Source organism: Acomys russatus, chromosome 18 (assembly GCF_903995435.1).
Source record: "Acomys russatus chromosome 18, mAcoRus1.1, whole genome shotgun sequence".
In the NCBI taxonomy this organism is placed as follows: Eukaryota; Metazoa; Chordata; class Mammalia; order Rodentia; family Muridae; genus Acomys; species Acomys russatus.
The window spans coordinates 54,326,897-54,336,971 of NC_067154.1; the positions used below are offsets into that span (position 1 = coordinate 54,326,897).

Sequence of the window (10,075 nt, forward strand, 5' to 3'; positions counted from 1 at the left end):
ACAACAGGCCTTGACTAATGCAGGTCATCAAATTTTGTGCTTATCTCTGTTGGCTTAACACAGTCTTTAATTTCTCAGCTCCAATTCAAGGGGAAGCAAGCTATGATCTCTGTTCAAGGTTTCAGAGGTACATCTCAGCTTGCATCACAGCTCTGCAACATGAGAGGTCTAAGAATCTTTCACTTGACTGTTATCATTCAGATGAGGAAAAGGTTCTCAACCTGGCCCTAAGAATAAGCTAGGAAAGTTCCCTTTGTTTCTTTTCATACATCTCCAGCAAGAGCTAAAATCATTACATTCCTAATTGTAAAAAGGCCTGGAAATGTTGTATAGCATTTATTTAAGCAAAAGACATATGGAAATTGTTGAACAACTCATAAATTATGCTTTTATTATCTAACAGGGAGTACTCATTTATTGGATTATTAAGTCATCAAGCCATTTGCAACTTAGTAAAAATGGTGCATATTCTGGGACATAATAATGATGAAAAAAAGCCAATGTGAAGTATCCAATAGAGTAGATGTGGATAGACTGAACTGAGGACCCTGAAGCAACACAGCAGCCTGTGTCCCAATAAAGAAACATAAGCCCCCACTGTGAAGTCAAGTTCCAGCAAATATGTAAAAGAAAGGCCACAGTGGTTATACAACTTCTACAAGATTTACTAAGTGATCAGTTTGTGATATGGTTATTGGGGGAAAATGTTGCAGGTGTAGAGTCATTTTACCTTTTGCTATTCTTAATCCTCTTAACCTTCATCCTGTGCTATCTTTGGGGTTTGGCCTAGCGTTCTTTCAACAATTACATAATTAAGTTGGGAATATACTAATAATACATGGCTTCTACCAACCCCAAAGCTAAAACTGTCATCAAATAGAATCTTTTTTTTTTTTCTTGAGAATCCTCTTCTTCTTCTATGTTTATTACTCTTATGTTTGGTTTTTAAAATATATTTTATAATTTATTCATATTACATCTCAATTGTTATCCCATCCCTTGTATCCTCCCATTCCTGGCTCCCTCCATTTTTCCCTTACTACCCTCCCCTATGACTGTGGCTGAGGGGGACCTCCTCCCCCTGTATATGCTCATAGGGTATCAAGTCTCTTCTTGGTAGCCTGCTATGCTTCCTCTGAGTGCCCCAGGCAGTGGTAGAGATTACATTGCCTTGCTGCAATCTGCATAAACAAAGTGCATAGGAATGTGTGTTAAGAGGGCCTTGATTTATGAGTCCCTTTTGTTCTATTGCTGTAAGCCTTTATGTAATTCTTACTACTGTGATATATGGAGTTGAGGGATAACAATCTATGTCCATAGGCCATAATCAATCATTTCTCAATCCAGAATAAACAATTACTTATTCCTTTTGAGGAAAAAAATGTGTGTTTTGAGTCTATGGTTTCAAGAAAGTCCAAAGGCCATCCACTAAGGAAAGCCTTGGCAGTGGGCAGAAACACTACATCATTATGTAGCTGTAAGCAAGTAACACACACAAAGGGTACATTGCCATAACTTCATATACTACATGACACATACGATGGCAGAGAATTCCAAATCTTGTCACTGGCGGTGAGAAAAGCACCAGGAGACAGATGTAAGTCTCACCAATCTGCTAGAACTGGGCGGCATCCTGAACAAGAATGGGTAATTTTCATTCGTTCTATTTTCTATTTATTTTTCTCCCTGATATATTACCTCATTTTCATTATAGTCAACAATTTACATTAATATTGCTAAAGTAATCTTTTCAGAGACCAATTTTTTTCTTTAATGCTGAAAAGTCATTTTTAGCTTTCAATAATCAAACATAGGTACAGACTCCATTCTGTGGCATATTGTATCCTCCACTGAGTGGTACAGCTTACAAGTCCTTCCTGTGTCAGTAATTTGACACTTTTCATAATCTAGAGTGGTGTCTTATAGTACCAGGAGGTGATCAAAACAGTGTTCACATGAGTAACAATGTACATTGAAATATCTCTAGTATTATAGAGAGAAATATATCATGATTTATAGAGAAAATAAATTTTAAGGCAAACTTAATGCATCCACATTTATTGATATAATTATTCATTATAAACATAGAAAGACAAGATGAACACACTGAATTTATCTCATTTGTAATATTCCATTCATCATTACAGTGTAACACTGCTAATCATGATCAAAGTTGCTTTTAATTTATATAGGATCGTGTTAAATTTTAGATTTTTTTCATAATACGTACCTTCATTCTATGTCTAAGTATTGTATAGACTGTATTATTTGTTCACCTCATTCAGATTATTTAAATCAATCTAATTATTTTCTAAAGTGCAGGAAGCTTATTTTGTTATTTCAAGATGAACTACCTGAATTACAGAGAGAGAATTTTATCCAGTATTTTTATATGATGCTTAGATAAAATTATCATTTAAATTATTTTCTTTATATTTGGTCAAATTCTTATAAGCATAATAATGTTGGACTGTTTGGACAGGCTAAAACCATTGATCTACTTGTTGCTACCCTGTTTCTCTGTTTTGACCAGATTCTAAGTAAAATCATACAATAAATATTTGGAAATACTAAACTCTCTCTCTCTCTCTCTCTCTCTCTCCTCAGTTACAGAAAATTCTCTTTAGGCAAATGCAAGGATGGAATACAGTCTTGTATTCCTTGATGTAGTGAGTATTTTTAAGTGATAAGTTATCAAGAGCTATTTACATCTACTATGCCTTTGTATGTTTATATATTTGGGTGTACTATACTGTAGACCTTTGTATAGTAGGTCTATTACATATTTAATTCATCCTTCTAGTGTAGTTTTTCATATTTTTAATGTTTTATGTTTTCTAGTATGACGTTCATCATCTTTGTTTGCAAAAGGAACAAGATCATATAGAAAAGAAGCAAGATGATGTTAAAACATTAGGGTACTTTGTACTATAAAACTTTCTGTTGTGGCATCAGTTGCTAATTAACATATTTTCTTTTTCTCTTTAACACTGCTCATTAACAAGATCCAGAAGTCTCTTATGGAGGATAGCATTATTTAATAAATTCTCATTAAATTTTCATAATATTTCCCTCCTGCTTCTATTGATTTTTGTGGTATTTGGCTGACTGCTTCAGGAACCCTGGGGAATTAGATTGTATTGTCCCTTTGGATGGTGATTTTATGGAACTGTTAAGCCAATATCTTCAGTCAATTGGCCATTTTGAGACTTTTTTATTTTGTGATGATGCTAGTGGACAAAGGATGGATTAGGGACCCTGTGTTGTTTGGAGTAAGCTCTCATGCCGCTAGACCACATTGTTCCTTCAAGGCAGATGAAGGCTGCTAATTTGAGAAACAAGACAAGTTGTCACCACAGAAGAGTTTCTATGTAGAATATGATGTGTTGAAGATTCTGTAATGTGCCTGTAAAGCCTTTGATCCTTTCAGTTACTTTTTTCCAATTATAAATTAGTATAGTATTTCAAATATGCTTGTTGGGACCCATGAATCTGTGTATTGCAACTTGCAAAGTTGAATGTCATCTGGAGTTTAAACTGATGGGATGAAACACAAAATAATGGAAGTGTTCGACATCTGAGTGACTTGACAGCTTTACATAGCTAACTTTCTTTTAATATTTGCTCATCACAATATCGAATGAACATTGTAACAGAAAATATAAATCAGTATTTCTTAAATTAATTCACTACCCAGAATTCAAATATTTTCAATACGATAAATACACTTACGATACTATAAAATCCGTGAAAATAACAGAATACCTTGATAACATCAGTGGTACATTCCATATCTTTATTGTGTAGATTAAATATAGTTTCCATTTAAATAGAAGAGGTTGATATCTCTACCTTTAAAAGCATATAACCCTACCCAGTCCACTGTGGCTTGTCTATTGATTTCTGTGTTCATAAAACTCCCTCATTGTCTGGGTCTTAGAATTTTTTCTGTTTTTCCGTGACATTCCCCAAGTCTTGGGCAAGGAAGTATTCTGTAGTTCTGTAAACTAGAACTGGGATCCACAATATTCCATTTTTCCCAGGTGTATTGTTCTGTAAAGCTCTTCATCTGTTGCAAGAAGCTTTCTTGATGAGGAGTGAAAACTCCGCTTATCCATGGGTATTAGAATAACTAAGTAGAATGTGGTTAGAGATCATAATGGCTTCATAACGTGGTTAGTGGTCTGTTCTCTGCCAAAATCCGTGGTGTGCTTAGCCCTGAGTACTTGGCTGGTTTTCTAGTGCCAGGTATGGTTCCCCTCAGGTTTAATGGGTCTTATGAAAATAATTGAGTGAAGTCTTTCTTTTTTCAAATCTTGATCACATTAAACAAATAAACATACAAAAGCAATATATGTAGAAAAATATGAGGACAAAACTTAGCCATCGTAGAGACAATTTACACTTCAAATGAATGATAAAGGATATTAGCAGCAATGAGACGGCCCAGCAGATGAAGGCACCAGAGGACCTGTATTTCACATTAGTAGCAATGAGATGGCCCAGCAGATGAAGGCACCCGAGGACCTGTGTTTCACAGCTTCACGCCCTTCCGACACCCACACACCACACTACGCACCATGCCAACATACAGACACACAAATAAATAAGATATGTATTTAAGCAATGGAGGTGATGAAACCCTGAAGAGACTGCTCATCAGTTGAGTGCACTGGCTGCTCCTCCAGAAATCCCAAGCTGTGTTCCAAGGAAAAATGTGCCACCTCGAAATTGTCTGCGCCTCCAGTCCCAAGGCATCTTGCTCCCTCTCCTGGTCTCTGTGACCACTGCACACGTGCTGTTCCTAGACATGTGTGCAGGCAGAACATCCACACAACACAAATAGAGGATTGTTATGTAAGGAAATAAATGTGTCTGGCTATCTCTCCTGTATCAAATGGCTTCTGAATCTGTTAATGAGAGATATATGAGGAATTGAGAAATATCTCTACACATAATCAAAGTACAATTTTCCTACAATATTTTTCCAAAGTAAATAATGCATAATTTGAATGGCAGATGAAACCCATAGAAAAATGTAGTCTACAAACAATGACATTTTGTTTTAAAAGCGCTAACAACTATCTTCAGATTTTTCTGTTTAAATTCTGATAAAATGAAAAATTGGTGATCTCATATGAACTCCACTACATTCACATCCACCCCTTTAACTTAATTAGTTTCTTTACTCATTTGCATGGATTAATTCATGACTGTATATGATTAACCCTCCTACCATTTCTTCATACAATGGTCTCATGCTAATATACTGTATTTTATTTTAAATTTATGTAAAAAAAACTGTAAAACAAACTGAGGAAAATAGAAATCACTCATAATATCACCATTAATTAAAAAAACTAGTAGTTGCAATTGCTTTCAGAAACTTTTTTTATAGACATAAATGTTCAGATATTGAGTATAATTTATTTTGCAACTATTTTGTGCATAGTGCTTCATAATATTTATTTCCATTAATTTTTTTATAAAAAAGCATTGGTTTCTAGTTACTCCATATCTAAGTTCTCCAAAGCTCTTAAAAGCCTCAGCACATTCTGTTTCATGTGTACCTACTTAACGTACCACTTACTGATAGTTTTTATAATTTCAGGTTTCATTATTATAAAAGAATTCTTTACATAATAGTGCCTTTTTATGAAAACAAAAAAATAATATGACATTTCATATTTAATATATATATATATATATATATATGTTTTGAGACAAACTTACTGTTTAAGTCTGACTGGCCAAATTTCACTGTATAGACCAGGCTGTTCACAAGCACACATAAATTTGCTTGCCTCTGCCTCCCCAGAGTTAGGTTCATAAGTGCATACCACAATCTCTAGCGTGAGCATTATTTCTAATTAGTAACATCTTGGCTAACCTCCATTTAAGTAAAATAAGCTTTCAACATAGTAGCTAGAAGTAATTCTCATTCCAAAACAACATAGGATGAGCATTAGGTATATGAAATTGAAATATATATTGGAGAACCTAAATTTTGTCAGTTTTATCTGAGAAATAGAAAGTGATTCTATATAATATTTCTGAATCTGATCTTCTTCTTGCTTCTTTTTTAAATGTAAAAATGTAAGTGTTGGTTAGATTTTTTTTCAACATCATCCATTCATAGTATATGTTGTGAAGACCATCTGTCCTGTTGGACTATATCAGAGCAGTTTCAAAGTGAGATAAATGTTGAAGCCAGATGGATGAATATACAAGTAAAATCAGTGAGGATAAAGCACTTTTAACTAAACTTTGATTTCTGATGTTTAAATATATATATATATATATATAGTCAATGAGGAATTTGTTCATTTTCTCGTTCGTTTTATTTTTACTGTAGAAGAAACAAGCATTATTATTTTATTATAAAAATTTTATTCTAAAATTTAAAAAAGAAAAATCAATGTTATTAGTATGAACTTAAAATTTGTGATCTTGATGTTATGTTGAAACCCAACTTCCCAACTAGGTGCTACTATGTTTGCAAGTAGCATATTTAGGAAATTATTTGATGTAGATGTTGTTATTAGGTAGAGATTAATGTGAACCAATACTCTTACAAGCAGATAAAAGGGCTTGTGTTGCAGAGAGAGAGAGAGAGAGAGAGAGAGAGAGAGAGAGAGAGAGAGAGAGAGGGAGGGAGGCAGGCAGAGAGATCCACAAATGGAGGATTTTTGCAAGTGAAGATGTACTTCTCAGTAAGCTCTGAACCTGTCTACATTTTTATTACACACAGGCCTCTAGAACCACATGTGTGAACTAAAAGGTATGTGTCAATTGTTTAAGGAAATAATATTTGTATCTTGTGACTACACCTTTCCATCACTAACACAGCCAATAACTACAGAGAACTTATGGATTAGGACCTCCTGAAAGGTTATATGGAAGTATGAGCACAGTGAAAATGTGTGTAGCTTAAAAGAAGCATATAGGCTGGGAAGAAGAAGAAAAAGAAGAAGAAGAAGAAGAAGAAGAAGAAGAAGAAGAAGAAGAAGAAGAAGAAGAAGAAGAAGAAGAGCAACAACAACAACAACATGAAAGGAAGAGGAGAGGATGAAGAGGAGGAGGAAGAGGAAGAAGAAAAAGAAGAAGAAGAAGAACAAGAAGAAGAATTTGATGAAGAACAACAAGAAGAAGAAAATGAAGAAATGGAAAAAGAGGAAGAAGCAGCATGTAGATTATACTTAAACTGATGAGAAAGAGAAAGCTAGAGTCAAGATAGTAGGCACTTAGGACATGTATAATTGATAGCCTCAATTACTTCATGATAGGAGACAATGCCATTTGCTCAAGGAGTGTTTAAAAGGAGGAGACTTGAGATGGAGTCTTTATTTGCTACTGTAATAATTAGAAAAGAAAGCTTCTTGAATTGTTTAAAAATATTTATAATCATTTGAGATTTTATTTAGAGAAAAATAATGAAGTAGAAAGTAATATGTTGCATAGGAATTTCTAATTGTAAAGTCATGGTTTACTGAGGTACAACGCATGAAGTGCCTTGGGCATGGTTGCTGAGGTACAAAGCATGTGAATACTTGGCCATGGCATACTGACATACAACAAATGTATGGACTTGGTCTTGGCTTACTCAGGTACAATGCATGTGGAACCTACTAGTAAACCCTCGGAATATAAACAAAATGAATGTCGTGGAAAAATACTTTTTTTTCTGATGGCAGAGTGTAGTAACCTTTTTAGAAAGGATGATGGAGATGAGAGTTTGTGTGTTTGTATGTCTGTACACATGTGTGTATGTACATGTTTATGTTCATATAACTTTTTAATTCAGTGCTGTTGAATATATTTTAATATTTGTTTTACTCTTTTTAAAATAACTTACTTTGAGTTCTTGATGATCTCCCTCTCCCACTATGGAAATATGTTTCTGTCTTAGCTCAATAGGCTGCTTCATAGGAAGTGTTTGTGATCATTTGGAGCTAGGAATCTGGTTAGACAATGAAGAAAATATGAAAGTAAAAATTAGCAGTCAAGTGACTCTGTATTGGAACAGGTCTGTTTTCCTGTGCAATTTCTCTTATGTTAGAGGTAAAGGTTGTAGAGAAGTTATTAAATGCTAGGAAATTTATAATGAGAAGAGGAATTATATGATCAAGAAAATATGAAGGCTCTCAGTGCAGTTACAGCTCTGTGATCCCTCTCATCACCCGCCATCATGCCGTTCGTTGAGTTGGAAACCAACTTGCCCATTAGCCAAGTATTCACAGAGCTGGAGAAGTGGCTATACGAGGCCACTGCCTCCACCCTGTACAAACCCAAAGACCACGTGAGTGTTACCTTAGGGCCAGGCATTACCTTCTTGATAAACAGATCCACGGAGCCCTGAGCCCACCTTCTGGTCTCTTTCGTTGGTGTTGTGGGCACCGCGGAACAGAACCATGGCCACAACTCCCAATTCTTCGAGTTCCTCACCAAGGAGCTTGCCCTGAACCAGGACTGGATAATTATCCGCTTCTTCTTGGAACTCTGGAAGACCAGAAACAAAGGAATTGTCATGAGATTTCTGTGACTGAAACAAAGAATCCTGGCTTTCTTCTGAACCTGTCCAGTACCCTTCCAAAGACACCTCCGGGTAGTCGTGCAGCCTGACAGATACCACTGAAAAATACCTCTTTTACATATATGTCTGTGTCTTCACTGCACAGCTTTTCTCTTCCCCAGCCTCATGAATAAGTAAATGAGAGCACATTAATGAAGAGAACGAACGAAAGAAAGGAGGGAAGGAAGGAAGAAAGGAAGAAAGGAAGGAAGGAAGAAGGAAGAAAATAATAAAGTTTTGGAAAACATTTGTCAAGAAAGTAGTAAAAATCTTGTGTTTAGGGGAAAATCGGAAAATAACTGGTATTTTTTTTTTTCATTAAAAAATGGAAAAGTTCAGAGATTTGGGGATAGAGATACTTTGTAAAAAGCCTTATTGAGAGGAAACGTAGGCTAATGTCGGGTCCCAGCCCGCGGGAAAAATCGAATCAGGGTTCACCTGAAAGAGGGAGTGGGGATTGAAAGTAGGATACAGAGACGCGAGAAATAACGAATCAAGTCAGGACATTTCTGATCAAGATTCACTTTATTGCCGACTAGCAGGAACATATATAGGGCAAGGTCAATAGGATCTATTCTTATCTCACTCACCCTAGCCCCCGGGCAAGAATGCAATAGCCTAAATCGCTCCCTGTAGAACTTCCTAGTTCTCTGCGTAGTTCCTTGTAAGAACTTCCTAGATCCTCTGGGTGGTTCCAAGTTGAGACTTCTCTACTTCTTTCAAAGGTAAATAGTCCAAGGATGGCCTAGAACACAGACCTTGTGATGAGGTAAAGGTCAGCAACTCGAAGGTCACAGCATACAGCCTAAGCACAGGATTTCTGACATGGTAGAATTTGTCATGGGTCCCCACAGGCTAAGATAACTTAGGCAAGATGGTTTTCAATTTGTGACATGAAAGAAAAGACTACAAAAACTATTTAAAGTCAAGTGTGAAAACAGAAGAAAATTCCAGCCACATACATGTCTTCTCATTTGTTAGGTAATTTACAGGCCATAACTTGAAGGAAATAGTCTTTTTATTTACCTGAATATCAACATTTTAAATGAATTCTTTGCATGTGTAACTTTAATGAAAGCATTTTGAATAGTTCCAAATGTACTGAATCAATTTATCAGGACATGATTAAGGTAGCCTTGAAAATTACATACTGAAATAAGGTAGAAGGAAGTTGGTAAGAAGAAGGGCAGAGAGGAGGAGAGATCAATGATTGTCTTGGCTGAATTGCATCTGAAGCAAATGGACGCATTTGCCAGTATAACTTAGATAAGGCCGTCTAACTGCGCCAAAATTGGCGACATAGCATGTACAAGAACTGCAGTGCTAGTTACATAGCAAGACACTATAATTAACTAAATAAATAAATCAATAATCATATTTTAACAATGTAGGTCCATTCTAAAACCTACACTTTAAGATGGACCTATATTCACACATTGGTTTTCTTGCTTCCTATGTGTTTGACTTTCAAAGTCACTTAAATCTCTAAGGGGTAATATTAGC

The 10,075-nt window shown here is 35.5% G+C and overlaps 1 pseudogene; it reads left to right on the plus strand.

Moving 5' to 3' along the window:
• The first annotated feature begins 8,188 nt into the window (after nucleotides 1-8,188).
• On the plus strand, nucleotides 8,189-8,542 carry LOC127202059 (D-dopachrome decarboxylase-like; annotated as a pseudogene).
• The last annotated feature ends 1,533 nt before the right edge of the window (nucleotides 8,543-10,075 follow it).